Here is a 16,430-nt window from a genome sequence, read left to right as displayed (position 1 = left end):
AAAATTCAGAGACTTAAAAATTTACACATCAAATCTAATTCTGAGTTTTTCGAAATACAGATTAATTATTAAGTTTATCAGAGAGAAAGCAGATTTCATTCTGCATTGACATTAGTATGTAACAGAGATTTTAGATATAATTAAAATTCAAATGTAATAACAACTGAACATACTTTTCTTGATATGCCAAAAAATTATGCTTTACATTTTCAAATACCTTATATGCTAAAAAAGCAATATTTTCAGTTTTTTATTTAATAAAAATGTTCAGAAAAGAATATAGTGGAATGAGAAACATAGTCAGTCTTACTAACACACAGAAATGCGCCAACATTTGAAATCAAAAGATATAGAATACAAACACTTTAAGTGAACAGTACAATTGGAAGTTAAATATTAAACTGAGAATAATGAGATCTAATATTCTGTTGCAGCTGCAACAAGAATAAAGAATGAAAAATACAAATATAAAGTGTCAAGAAGCAAAAAACATTGATTTTATGCCATAAATTCATGATTTGTTGTATCAAGACACATTTCTCCAGTTCAAGGTCAAAGGACCAATTTATAATTCATGTTACTTTTTTCTCATCCCTTACATTGGAACACATTTAAATATGAGCACAAAGTGGTAATTCAATAAAAAAACTTGAAAATATGAAAGACAAACAAAAATATACACACCTCATTCATGTCTTAAGATTAGTTTGCATTTCAACCAAGTCCCTTTCATAACTTTTTATACCTATGAAAGAAAAGAAAAAAAAATGTTTAAATTCAACATGCAGTATAGTTAAAGAAATGTAAAACACATACACATCAGGACATAAATAATTATTTTTAAAAATTCAGAGACTTAAAAATTTACACATCAAATCTAATTCTGAGTTTTTCGAAATACAGATTAATTATTAAGTTTATCAGAGAGAAAGCAGATTTCATTCTGCATTGACATTAGTATGTAACAGAGATTTTAGATATAATTAAAATTCAAATGTAATAACAACTGAACATACTTTTCTTGATATGCCAAAAAATTATGCTTTACATTTTCAAATACCTTATATGCTAAAAAAGCAATATTTTCAGTTTTTTATTTAATAAAAATGTTCAGAAAAGAATATAGTGGAATGAGAAACATAGTCAGTCTTACTAACACACAGAAATGCGCCAACATTTGAAATCAAAAGATATAGAATACAAACACTTTAAGTGAACAGTACAATTGGAAGTTAAATATTAAACTGAGAATAATGAGATCTAATATTCTGTTGCAGCTGCAACAAGAATAAAGAATGAAAAATACAAATATAAAGTGTCAAGAAGCAAAAAACATTGATTTTATGCCATAAATTCATGATTTGTTGTATCAAGACACATTTCTCCAGTTCAAGGTCAAAGGACCAATTTATAATTCATGTTACTTTTTTCTCATCCCTTACATTGGAACACATTTAAATATGAGCACAAAGTGGTAATTCAATAAAAAAACTTGAAAATATGAAAGACAAACAAAAATATACACACCTCATTCATGTCTTAAGATTAGTTTGCATTTCAACCAAGTCCCTTTCATAACTTTTTATACCTATGAAAGAAAAGAAAAAAAAATGTTTAAATTCAACATGCAGTATAGTTAAAGAAATGTAAAACACATACACATCAGGACATAAATAATTATTTTTAAAAATTCAGAGACTTAAAAATTTACACATCAAATCTAATTCTGAGTTTTTCGAAATACAGATTAATTATTAAGTTTATCAGAGAGAAAGCAGATTTCATTCTGCATTGACATTAGTATGTAACAGAGATTTTAGATATAATTAAAATTCAAATGTAATAACAACTGAACATACTTTTCTTGATATGCCAAAAAATTATGCTTTACATTTTCAAATACCTTATATGCTAAAAAAGCAATATTTTCAGTTTTTTATTTAATAAAAATGTTCAGAAGAGAATATAGTGGAATGAGAAACATAGTCAGTCTTACTAACACACAGAAATGCCCCAACATTTGAAATCAAAAGATATAGAATACAAACACTTTAAGTGAACAGTACAATTTGAAGTTAAATATTAAACTGAGAATAATGAGATCTATATTCTGTTGCAGCTGCAACAAGAATAAAGAATGAAAAATACAAATATAAAGTGTCAAGAAGCAAAAAACATTGATTTTATGCCATAAATTCATGATTTGTTGTATCAAGACACATTTCTCCAATTCAAGGTCAAAGGACCAATTTATAATTCATGTTACTTTTTTCTCATCCCTTACATTGGAACACATTTAAATATGAGCACAAAGTGGTAATTCAATAAAAAAACTTGAAAATATGAAAGACAAACAAAAATATACACACCTCATTCATGTCTTAAGATTAGTTTGCATTTCAACCAAGTCCCTTTCATAACTTTTTATACCTATGAAAGGAAAGAAAAAAATGTTTAAATTCAACATGCAGTATAGTTAAAGAAATGTAAAACACATACACATCAGGACATAAATAATTATTTTTAAAAATTCAGAGACTTAAAAATTTACACATCAAATCTAATTCTGAGTTTTTCGAAATACAGATTAATTATTAAGTTTATCAGAGAGAAAGCAGATTTCATTCTGCATTGACATTAGTATGTAACAGAGATTTTAGATATAATTAAAATTCAAATGTAATAACAACTGAACATACTTTTCTTGATATGCCAAAAAATTATGCTTTACATTTTCAAATACCTTATATGCTAAAAAAGCAATATTTTCAGTTTTTTATTTAATAAAAATGTTCAGAAAAGAATATAGTGGAATGAGAAACATAGTCAGTCTTACTAACACACAGAAATGCCCCAACATTTGAAATCAAAAGATATAGAATACAAACACTTTAAGTGAACAGTACAATTGGAAGTTAAATATTAAACTGAGAATAATGAGATCTAATATTCTGTTGCAGCTGCAACAAGAATAAAGAATGAAAAATACAAATATAAAGTGTCAAGAAGCAAAAAACATTGATTTTATGCCATAAATTCATGATTTGTTGTATCAAGACACATTTCTCCAGTTCAAGGTCAAAGGACCAATTTATAATTCATGTTACTTTTTTCTCATCCCTTACATTGGAACACATTTATATATGAGCACAAAGTGGTAATTCAATAAAAAAACTTGAAAATATGAAAGACAAACAAAAATATACACACCTCATTCATGTCTTAAGATTAGTTTGCATTTCAACCAAGTCCCTTTCATAACTTTTTATACCTATGAAAGAAAAGAAAAAAATGTTTAAATTCAACATGCAGTATAGTTAAAGAAATGTAAAACACATACACATCAGGACATAAATAATTATTTTTAAAAATTCAGAGACTTAAAAATTTACACATCAAATCTAATTCTGAGTTTTTCGAAATACAGATTAATTATTAAGTTTATCAGAGAGAAAGCAGATTTCATTCTGCATTGACATTAGTATGTAACAGAGATTTTAGATATAATTAAAATTCAAATGTAATAACAACTGAACATACTTTTCTTGATATGCTAAAAATTATGCTTTACATTTTCAAATACCTTATATGCTAAAAAAGCAATATTTTCAGTTTTTTATTTTATAAAAAGGTTCAGAAAAGAATATAGTGGAATGAGAAACATAGTCAGTCTTACTAACACACAGAAATGCCCCAACATTTGAAATCAAAAGATATAGAATACAAACACTTTAAGTGAACAGTACAATTTGAAGTTAAATATTAAACTGAGAATAATGAGATCTATATTCTGTTGCAGCTGCAACAAGAATAAAGAATGAAAAATACAAATATAAAGTGTCAAGAAGCAAAAAACATTGATTTTATGCCATAAATTCATGATTTGTTGTATCAAGACACATTTCTCCAATTCAAGGTCAAAGGACCAATTTATAATTCATGTTACTTTTTTCTCATCCCTTACATTGGAACACATTTAAATATGAGCACAAAGTGGTAATTCAATAAAAAAACTTGAAAATATGAAAGACAAACAAAAATATACACACCTCATTCATGTCTTAAGATTAGTTTGCATTTCAACCAAGTCCCTTTCATAACTTTTTATACCTATGAAAGGAAAGAAAAAAATGTTTAAATTCAACATGCAGTATAGTTAAAGAAATGTAAAACACATACACATCAGGACATAAATAATTATTTTTAAAAATTCAGAGACTTAAAAATTTACACATCAAATCTAATTCTGAGTTTTTCGAAATACAGATTAATTATTAAGTTTATCAGAGAGAAAGCAGATTTCATTCTGCATTGACATTAGTATGTAACAGAGATTTTAGATATAATTAAAATTCAAATGTAATAACAACTGAACATACTTTTCTTGATATGCCAAAAAATTATGCTTTACATTTTCAAATACCTTATATGCTAAAAAAGCAATATTTTCAGTTTTTTATTTAATAAAAATGTTCAGAAAAGAATATAGTGGAATGAGAAACATAGTCAGTCTTACTAACACACAGAAATGCCCCAACATTTGAAATCAAAAGATATAGAATACAAACACTTTAAGTGAACAGTACAATTGGAAGTTAAATATTAAACTGAGAATAATGAGATCTAATATTCTGTTGCAGCTGCAACAAGAATAAAGAATGAAAAATACAAATATAAAGTGTCAAGAAGCAAAAAACATTGATTTTATGCCATAAATTCATGATTTGTTGTATCAAGACACATTTCTCCAGTTCAAGGTCAAAGGACCAATTTATAATTCATGTTACTTTTTTCTCATCCCTTACATTGGAACACATTTAAATATGAGCACAAAGTGGTAATTCAATAAAAAAACTTGAAAATATGAAAGACAAACAAAAATATACACACCTCATTCATGTCTTAAGATTAGTTTGCATTTCAACCAAGTCCCTTTCATAACTTTTTATACCTATGAAAGAAAAGAAAAAAATGTTTAAATTCAACATGCAGTATAGTTAAAGAAATGTAAAACACATACACATCAGGACATAAATAATTATTTTTAAAAATTCAGAGACTTAAAAATTTACACATCAAATCTAATTCTGAGTTTTTCGAAATACAGATTAATTATTAAGTTTATCAGAGAGAAAGCAGATTTCATTCTGCATTGACATTAGTATGTAACAGAGATTTTAGATATAATTAAAATTCAAATGTAATAACAACTGAACATACTTTTCTTGATATGCTAAAAATTATGCTTTACATTTTCAAATACCTTATATGCTAAAAAAGCAATATTTTCAGTTTTTTATTTTATAAAAAGGTTCAGAAAAGAATATAGTGGAATGAGAAACATAGTCAGTCTTACTAACACACAGAAATGCCCCAACATTTGAAATCAAAAGATATAGAATACAAACACTTTAAGTGAACAGTACAATTTGAAGTTAAATATTAAACTGAGAATAATGAGATCTATATTCTGTTGCAGCTGCAACAAGAATAAAGAATGAAAAATACAAATATAAAGTGTCAAGAAGCAAAAAACATTGATTTTATGCCATAAATTCATGATTTGTTGTATCAAGACACATTTCTCCAATTCAAGGTCAAAGGACCAATTTATAATTCATGTTACTTTTTTCTCATCCCTTACATTGGAACACATTTAAATATGAGCACAAAGTGGTAATTCAATAAAAAAACTTGAAAATATGAAAGACAAACAAAAATATACACACCTCATTCATGTCTTAAGATTAGTTTGCATTTCAACCAAGTCCCTTTCATAACTTTTTATACCTATGAAAGGAAAGAAAAAAATGTTTAAATTCAACATGCAGTATAGTTAAAGAAATGTAAAACACATACACATCAGGACATAAATAATTATTTTTAAAAATTCAGAGACTTAAAAATTTACACATCAAATCTAATTCTGAGTTTTTCGAAATACAGATTAATTATTAAGTTTATCAGAGAGAAAGCAGATTTCATTCTGCATTGACATTAGTATGTAACAGAGATTTTAGATATAATTAAAATTCAAATGTAATAACAACTGAACATACTTTTCTTGATATGCCAAAAAATTATGCTTTACATTTTCAAATACCTTATATGCTAAAAAAGCAATATTTTCAGTTTTTTATTTAATAAAAATGTTCAGAAAAGAATATAGTGGAATGAGAAACATAGTCAGTCTTACTAACACACAGAAATGCCCCAACATTTGAAATCAAAAGATATAGAATACAAACACTTTAAGTGAACAGTACAATTGGAAGTTAAATATTAAACTGAGAATAATGAGATCTAATATTCTGTTGCAGCTGCAACAAGAATAAAGAATGAAAAATACAAATATAAAGTGTCAAGAAGCAAAAAACATTGATTTTATGCCATAAATTCATGATTTGTTGTATCAAGACACATTTCTCCAGTTCAAGGTCAAAGGACCAATTTATAATTCATGTTACTTTTTTCTCATCCCTTACATTGGAACACATTTAAATATGAGCACAAAGTGGTAATTCAATAAAAAAACTTGAAAATATGAAAGACAAACAAAAATATACACACCTCATTCATGTCTTAAGATTAGTTTGCATTTCAACCAAGTCCCTTTCATAACTTTTTATACCTATGAAAGAAAAGAAAAAAATGTTTAAATTCAACATGCAGTATAGTTAAAGAAATGTAAAACACATACACATCAGGACATAAATAATTATTTTTAAAAATTCAGAGACTTAAAAATTTACACATCAAATCTAATTCTGAGTTTTTCGAAATACAGATTAATTATTAAGTTTATCAGAGAGAAAGCAGATTTCATTCTGCATTGACATTAGTATGTAACAGAGATTTTAGATATAATTAAAATTCAAATGTAATAACAACTGAACATACTTTTCTTGATATGCTAAAAATTATGCTTTACATTTTCAAATACCTTATATGCTAAAAAAGCAATATTTTCAGTTTTTTATTTTATAAAAAGGTTCAGAAAAGAATATAGTGGAATGAGAAACATAGTCAGTCTTACTAACACACAGAAATGCCCCAACATTTGAAATCAAAAGATATAGAATACAAACACTTTAAGTGAACAGTACAATTTGAAGTTAAATATTAAACTGAGAATAATGAGATCTATATTCTGTTGCAGCTGCAACAAGAATAAAGAATGAAAAATACAAATATAAAGTGTCAAGAAGCAAAAAACATTGATTTTATGCCATAAATTCATGATTTGTTGTATCAAGACACATTTCTCCAATTCAAGGTCAAAGGACCAATTTATAATTCATGTTACTTTTTTCTCATCCCTTACATTGGAACACATTTAAATATGAGCACAAAGTGGTAATTCAATAAAAAAACTTGAAAATATGAAAGACAAACAAAAATATACACACCTCATTCATGTCTTAAGATTAGTTTGCATTTCAACCAAGTCCCTTTCATAACTTTTTATACCTATGAAAGGAAAGAAAAAAATGTTTAAATTCAACATGCAGTATAGTTAAAGAAATGTAAAACACATACACATCAGGACATAAATAATTATTTTTAAAAATTCAGAGACTTAAAAATTTACACATCAAATCTAATTCTGAGTTTTTCGAAATACAGATTAATTATTAAGTTTATCAGAGAGAAAGCAGATTTCATTCTGCATTGACATTAGTATGTAACAGAGATTTTAGATATAATTAAAATTCAAATGTAATAACAACTGAACATACTTTTCTTGATATGCCAAAAAATTATGCTTTACATTTTCAAATACCTTATATGCTAAAAAAGCAATATTTTCAGTTTTTTATTTAATAAAAATGTTCAGAAAAGAATATAGTGGAATGAGAAACATAGTCAGTCTTACTAACACACAGAAATGCCCCAACATTTGAAATCAAAAGATATAGAATACAAACACTTTAAGTGAACAGTACAATTGGAAGTTAAATATTAAACTGAGAATAATGAGATCTAATATTCTGTTGCAGCTGCAACAAGAATAAAGAATGAAAAATACAAATATAAAGTGTCAAGAAGCAAAAAACATTGATTTTATGCCATAAATTCATGATTTGTTGTATCAAGACACATTTCTCCAGTTCAAGGTCAAAGGACCAATTTATAATTCATGTTACTTTTTTCTCATCCCTTACATTGGAACACATTTAAATATGAGCACAAAGTGGTAATTCAATAAAAAAACTTGAAAATATGAAAGACAAACAAAAATATACACACCTCATTCATGTCTTAAGATTAGTTTGCATTTCAACCAAGTCCCTTTCATAACTTTTTATACCTATGAAAGAAAAGAAAAAAATGTTTAAATTCAACATGCAGTATAGTTAAAGAAATGTAAAACACATACACATCAGGACATAAATAATTATTTTTAAAAATTCAGAGACTTAAAAATTTACACATCAAATCTAATTCTGAGTTTTTCGAAATACAGATTAATTATTAAGTTTATCAGAGAGAAAGCAGATTTCATTCTGCATTGACATTAGTATGTAACAGAGATTTTAGATATAATTAAAATTCAAATGTAATAACAACTGAACATACTTTTCTTGATATGCCAAAAAATTATGCTTTACATTTTCAAATACCTTATATGCTAAAAAAGCAATATTTTCAGTTTTTTATTTAATAAAAATGTTCAGAAAAGAATATAGTGGAATGAGAAACATAGTCAGTCTTACTAACACACAGAAATGCCCCAACATTTGAAATCAAAAGATATAGAATACAAACACTTTAAGTGAACAGTACAATTGGAAGTTAAATATTAAACTGAGAATAATGAGATCTAATATTCTGTTGCAGCTGCAACAAGAATAAAGAATGAAAAATACAAATATAAAGTGTCAAGAAGCAAAAAACATTGATTTTATGCCATAAATTCATGATTTGTTGTATCAAGACACATTTCTCCAGTTCAAGGTCAAAGGACCAATTTATAATTCATGTTACTTTTTTCTCATCCCTTACATTGGAACACATTTAAATATGAGCACAAAGTGGTAATTCAATAAAAAAACTTGAAAATATGAAAGACAAACAAAAATATACACACCTCATTCATGTCTTAAGATTAGTTTGCATTTCAACCAAGTCCCTTTCATAACTTTTTATACCTATGAAAGAAAAGAAAAAAATGTTTAAATTCAACATGCAGTATAGTTAAAGAAATGTAAAACACATACACATCAGGACATAAATAATTATTTTTAAAAATTCAGAGACTTAAAAATTTACACATCAAATCTAATTCTGAGTTTTTCGAAATACAGATTAATTATTAAGTTTATCAGAGAGAAAGCAGATTTCATTCTGCATTGACATTAGTATGTAACAGAGATTTTAGATATAATTAAAATTCAAATGTAATAACAACTGAACATACTTTTCTTGATATGCTAAAAATTATGCTTTACATTTTCAAATACCTTATATGCTAAAAAAGCAATATTTTCAGTTTTTTATTTTATAAAAAGGTTCAGAAAAGAATATAGTGGAATGAGAAACATAGTCAGTCTTACTAACACACAGAAATGCCCCAACATTTGAAATCAAAAGATATAGAATACAAACACTTTAAGTGAACAGTACAATTTGAAGTTAAATATTAAACTGAGAATAATGAGATCTATATTCTGTTGCAGCTGCAACAAGAATAAAGAATGAAAAATACAAATATAAAGTGTCAAGAAGCAAAAAACATTGATTTTATGCCATAAATTCATGATTTGTTGTATCAAGACACATTTCTCCAATTCAAGGTCAAAGGACCAATTTATAATTCATGTTACTTTTTTCTCATCCCTTACATTGGAACACATTTAAATATGAGCACAAAGTGGTAATTCAATAAAAAAACTTGAAAATATGAAAGACAAACAAAAATATACACACCTCATTCATGTCTTAAGATTAGTTTGCATTTCAACCAAGTCCCTTTCATAACTTTTTATACCTATGAAAGGAAAGAAAAAAATGTTTAAATTCAACATGCAGTATAGTTAAAGAAATGTAAAACACATACACATCAGGACATAAATAATTATTTTTAAAAATTCAGAGACTTAAAAATTTACACATCAAATCTAATTCTGAGTTTTTCGAAATACAGATTAATTATTAAGTTTATCAGAGAGAAAGCAGATTTCATTCTGCATTGACATTAGTATGTAACAGAGATTTTAGATATAATTAAAATTCAAATGTAATAACAACTGAACATACTTTTCTTGATATGCCAAAAAATTATGCTTTACATTTTCAAATACCTTATATGCTAAAAAAGCAATATTTTCAGTTTTTTATTTAATAAAAATGTTCAGAAAAGAATATAGTGGAATGAGAAACATAGTCAGTCTTACTAACACACAGAAATGCCCCAACATTTGAAATCAAAAGATATAGAATACAAACACTTTAAGTGAACAGTACAATTGGAAGTTAAATATTAAACTGAGAATAATGAGATCTAATATTCTGTTGCAGCTGCAACAAGAATAAAGAATGAAAAATACAAATATAAAGTGTCAAGAAGCAAAAAACATTGATTTTATGCCATAAATTCATGATTTGTTGTATCAAGACACATTTCTCCAGTTCAAGGTCAAAGGACCAATTTATAATTCATGTTACTTTTTTCTCATCCCTTACATTGGAACACATTTAAATATGAGCACAAAGTGGTAATTCAATAAAAAAACTTGAAAATATGAAAGACAAACAAAAATATACACACCTCATTCATGTCTTAAGATTAGTTTGCATTTCAACCAAGTCCCTTTCATAACTTTTTATACCTATGAAAGAAAAGAAAAAAATGTTTAAATTCAACATGCAGTATAGTTAAAGAAATGTAAAACACATACACATCAGGACATAAATAATTATTTTTAAAAATTCAGAGACTTAAAAATTTACACATCAAATCTAATTCTGAGTTTTTCGAAATACAGATTAATTATTAAGTTTATCAGAGAGAAAGCAGATTTCATTCTGCATTGACATTAGTATGTAACAGAGATTTTAGATATAATTAAAATTCAAATGTAATAACAACTGAACATACTTTTCTTGATATGCTAAAAATTATGCTTTACATTTTCAAATACCTTATATGCTAAAAAAGCAATATTTTCAGTTTTTTATTTTATAAAAAGGTTCAGAAAAGAATATAGTGGAATGAGAAACATAGTCAGTCTTACTAACACACAGAAATGCCCCAACATTTGAAATCAAAAGATATAGAATACAAACACTTTAAGTGAACAGTACAATTTGAAGTTAAATATTAAACTGAGAATTATGAGATCTATATTCTGTTGCAGCTGCAACAAGAATAAAGAATGAAAAATACAAATATAAAGTGTCAAGAAGCAAAAAACATTGATTTTATGCCATAAATTCATGATTTGTTGTATCAAGACACATTTCTCCAATTCAAGGTCAAAGGACCAATTTATAATTCATGTTACTTTTTTCTCATCCCTTACATTGGAACACATTTAAATATGAGCACAAAGTGGTAATTCAATAAAAAAACTTGAAAATATGAAAGACAAACAAAAATATACACACCTCATTCATGTCTTAAGATTAGTTTGCATTTCAACCAAGTCCCTTTCATAACTTTTTATACCTATGAAAGGAAAGAAAAAAATGTTTAAATTCAACATGCAGTATAGTTAAAGAAATGTAAAACACATACACATCAGGACATAAATAATTATTTTTAAAAATTCAGAGACTTAAAAATTTACACATCAAATCTAATTCTGAGTTTTTCGAAATACAGATTAATTATTAAGTTTATCAGAGAGAAAGCAGATTTCATTCTGCATTGACATTAGTATGTAACAGAGATTTTAGATATAATTAAAATTCAAATGTAATAACAACTGAACATACTTTTCTTGATATGCCAAAAAATTATGCTTTACATTTTCAAATACCTTATATGCTAAAAAAGCAATATTTTCAGTTTTTTATTTAATAAAAATGTTCAGAAAAGAATATAGTGGAATGAGAAACATAGTCAGTCTTACTAACACACAGAAATGCCCCAACATTTGAAATCAAAAGATATAGAATACAAACACTTTAAGTGAACAGTACAATTGGAAGTTAAATATTAAACTGAGAATAATGAGATCTAATATTCTGTTGCAGCTGCAACAAGAATAAAGAATGAAAAATACAAATATAAAGTGTCAAGAAGCAAAAAACATTGATTTTATGCCATAAATTCATGATTTGTTGTATCAAGACACATTTCTCAAGTTCAAGGTCAAAGGACCAATTTATAATTCATGTTACTTTTTTCTCATCCCTTACATTGAAACACATTTAAATATGAACACAAAGTAGTAATTTAATGAAAAAAAACTTGAAAATATGAAAGACAAACAAAAATATACACACCTCATTCATGTCTTAAGATTAGTTTGCATTTCAACCAAGTCCCTTTCATAACTTTTTATACCTATGAAAGGAAAGAAAAAAATGTTTAAATTCAACATGCAGTATTGTTAAAGAAATGTAAAACACATACACATCAGGACATAAATAATTATTTTTAAAAATTTAGAGACTTCAAAATTTACACATCAAATCCCATTCTGAGTTTTTCGAAATACAGATTAATTATTAAGTTTATCAGAGAGAAAGCAGATTTCATTCTGCATTGACATTAGTATGTAACAGAGATTTTAGATATAATTAAAATCAAATGTAATAACAACTGAACATACTTTTCTTGATATACCAACATATTAAGCTTTACATTTTCAAATACCTTATATGCTACAAAAGCAATATTTTCAGATTTTAATTTTATAAAAAGGTTCAGAAAAGAATATAGTGGAATCAGAAACATAGTCAGTCTTACTAACACACAGAAATGCCCCAACATTTGAAATCAAAAGATATAGAATACAAACACTTTAAGTGAACAGTACAATTGGAAGTTAAATATTAAACTGAGAATAATGAGATCTAATATTCTGTTGCAGCTGCAACAAGAATAAAGAATGAAAAATACAAATATAAAGTGTCAAGAAGCAAAAAACATTGATTTTATGCCATAAATTCATGATTTGTTGTATCAAGACACATTTCTCAAGTTCAAGGTCAAAGGACCAATTTATAATTCATGTTACTTTTTTCTCATCCCTTACATTGAAACACATTTAAATATGAGCACAAAGTGGTAATTCAATAAAAAAACTTGAAAATATGAAAGACAAACAAAAATATACACACCTCATTCATGTCTTAAGATTAGTTTGCATTTCAACCAAGTCCCTTTCATAACTTTTTATACCTATGAAAGGAAAGAAAAAAATGTTTAAATTCAACATGCAGTATAGTTAAAGAAATGTAAAACACATACACATCAGGACATAAATAATTATTTTTAAAAATTCAGAGACTTAAAAATTTACACATCAAATCTAATTCTGAGTTTTTCGAAATACAGATTAATTATTAAGTTTATCAGAGAGAAAGCAGATTTCATTCTGCATTGACATTAGTATGTAACAGAGATTTTAGATATAATTAAAATTCAAATGTAATAACAACTGAACATACTTTTCTTGATATGCCAAAAAATTATGAATTACATTTTCAAATACCTTATATGCTAAAAAAGCAATATTTTCAGTTTTTTATTTTATAAAAAGGTTCAGAAAAAAATATAGTGGAATGAGAAACATAGTCAGTCTTACTAACACACAGAAATGCCCCAACATTTGAAATCAAAAGATATAGAATACAAACACTTTAAGTGAACAGTACAATTGGAAGTTAAATATTAAACTGAGAATAATGAGATCTAATATTCTGTTGCAGCTGCAACAAGAATAAAGAATGAAAAATACAAATAGAAAGTGTCAAGAAGCAAAAAACATTGATTTTATGCCATAAATTCATGATTTGTTGTATCAAGACACATTTCTCCAGTTCAAGGTCAAAGGACCAATTTATAATTCATGTTACTTTTTTCTCATTCCTTACATTGGAACACATTTAAATATGAGCACAAAGTGGTAATTCAATAAAAAAAACTTGAAAATATGAAAGACAAACAAAAATATACACACCTCATTCATGTCTTAAGATTAGTTTGCATTTCAACCAAGTCCCTTTCATAACTTTTTATACCTATGAAAGGAAAGAAAAAAATGTTTAAATTCAACATGCAGTATTGTTAAAGAAAAGTAAAACACACACACATCAGGACATAAATAATTATTTTTAAAAATTCAGAGACTTAAAAATTTACACATCAAATCCCATTCTGAGTTTTTCGAAATACAGATAATTATTAAGTTTATCAAAGAGAAAGCAGATTTCATTCTGCATTGACATTAGTATGTAACAGAGATTTTAGATATAATTAAAATTCAAATGTAATAACAAATGAACATACTTTTCTTGATATGCCAAAAAATTATTCTTTACATTTTCAAATACCTTATATGCTAAAAAAGCAATATTTTCAGTTTTTAATTTTATAAAAAGGTTTAGAAAAGAATATAGTGGAATGAGAAACATAGTCAGTCTTACTAACACACAGAAATGCCCCAACATTTGAAATCAAAAGATATAGAATACAAACACTTTAAGTGAACAGTAAAATTAGAAGTTAAATATTAAACTGAGAATAATGGGATCTAATATTCTGTTGCAGCTGCAACAAGAATAAAGAATGAAAAATACAAATATAAAGTGTCAAGAAGCAAAAAACATTGATTTTATGCCATAAATTCATGATTTGTTGTATCAAGACACATTTCTCCAATTCAAGGTCAAAGGACCAATTTATAATTCATATAACTTTTTTCTCATCCCTTACATTAGAACACATTTAAATATGAACACAAAGTAGTAATTTAATGAAAAAAAACTTGAAAATATGAAAGACAAACAAAAATATACACACCTCATTCATGTCTTAAGATTAGTTTGCATTTCAACCAAGTCCCTTTCATAACTTTTTATACCTATGAAAGGAAAGAAAAAAATGTTTAAATTCAACATGCAGTATTGTTAAAGAAATGTAAAACACATACACATCAGGACATAAATAATTATTTTTAAAAATTTAGAGACTTCAAAATTTACACATCAAATCCCATTCTGAGTTTTTCGAAATACAGATTAATTATTAAGTTTATCAGAGAGAAAGCAGATTTCATTCTGCATTGACATTAGTATGTAACAGAGATTTTAGATATAATTAAAATCAAATGTAATAACAACTGAACATACTTTTCTTGATATACCAACATATTAAGCTTTACATTTTCAAATACCTTATATGCTACAAAAGCAATATTTTCAGATTTTAATTTTATAAAAAGGTTCAGAAAAGAATATAGTGGAATCAGAAACATAGTCAGTCTTACTAACACACAGAAATGCCCCAACATTTGAAATCAAAAGATATAGAATACAAACACTTTAAGTGAACAGTACAATTGGAAGTTAAATATTAAACTGAGAATAATGAGATCTAATATTCTGTTGCAGCTGCAACAAGAATAAAGAATGAAAAATACAAATAGAAAGTGTCAAGAAGCAAAAAACATTGATTTTATGCCATAAATTCATGATTTGTTGTATCAAGACACATTTCTCCAATTCAAGGTCAAAGGACCAATTTATAATTCATGTTACTTTTTTCTCATCCCTTACATTGGAGCACATTTAAATATGAGCACAAAGTGGTAATTCAATAAAAAAAACTTGAAAATATGAAAGACAAACAAAAATATACACACCTCATTCATGTCTTAAGATTAGTTTGCATTTCAACCAAGTCCCTTCCAAATCTTTTTATACCTATGAAAGGAAAGAAAAAAATGTTTAAATTCAAAATGCAGTATTGTTAAAGAAATGTAAAATACATACACATCAGGACATAAAAAATTATTTTTAAAAATTCAGAGACTTAAAAATTCACACATCAAATCCCAGTCTCAGTTTTTCGAAATACAGATTAATTATTAAGTTTGTCAGAGAGAAAGCAGATTTCATTCTGCATTGACATTAGTATGTAACAGAGATTTTAGATATAATTAAAATTCAAATGTAATAACAACTGAACATACTTTTCTTGATATGCCAAAAAATTAAGCTTTACATTTTCAAATACCTTATATGCTAAAAACGGAATATTTTCAGTTTTTAATTTTATAAAAATATAGTGGAATGAGAAACATAGTCAGTCTTACTAACACACAGAAATGCCCCAACATTTGAAATCAAAAGATATAGAATACAAACACTTTAAGTGAACAGTACAATTAGAAGTTAAATATTAAACTGAGAATAATGAGATCTAATATTCTGTTGCAGCTGCAACAAGAATAAAGAATGAAAAATACAAATAG

The 16,430-nt window shown here is 26.0% G+C and overlaps 1 long non-coding RNA gene across 1 annotated transcript in view; it reads right to left on the bottom strand.

Moving 5' to 3' along the window:
* LOC129960691 (uncharacterized) overlaps positions 1 to 16,430 on the bottom strand; it is a 279,121-nt gene that overhangs the window by 245,438 nt on the left and 17,253 nt on the right. The window lies entirely within an intron of this gene.

This window comes from Argiope bruennichi, chromosome X2, assembly GCF_947563725.1.
Source record: "Argiope bruennichi chromosome X2, qqArgBrue1.1, whole genome shotgun sequence".
NCBI classification, from domain to species: Eukaryota; Metazoa; Arthropoda; class Arachnida; order Araneae; family Araneidae; genus Argiope; species Argiope bruennichi.
Note: the sequence above shows the minus strand (reverse complement) of the source record. Positions and strands in the feature narration are given on the sequence as shown.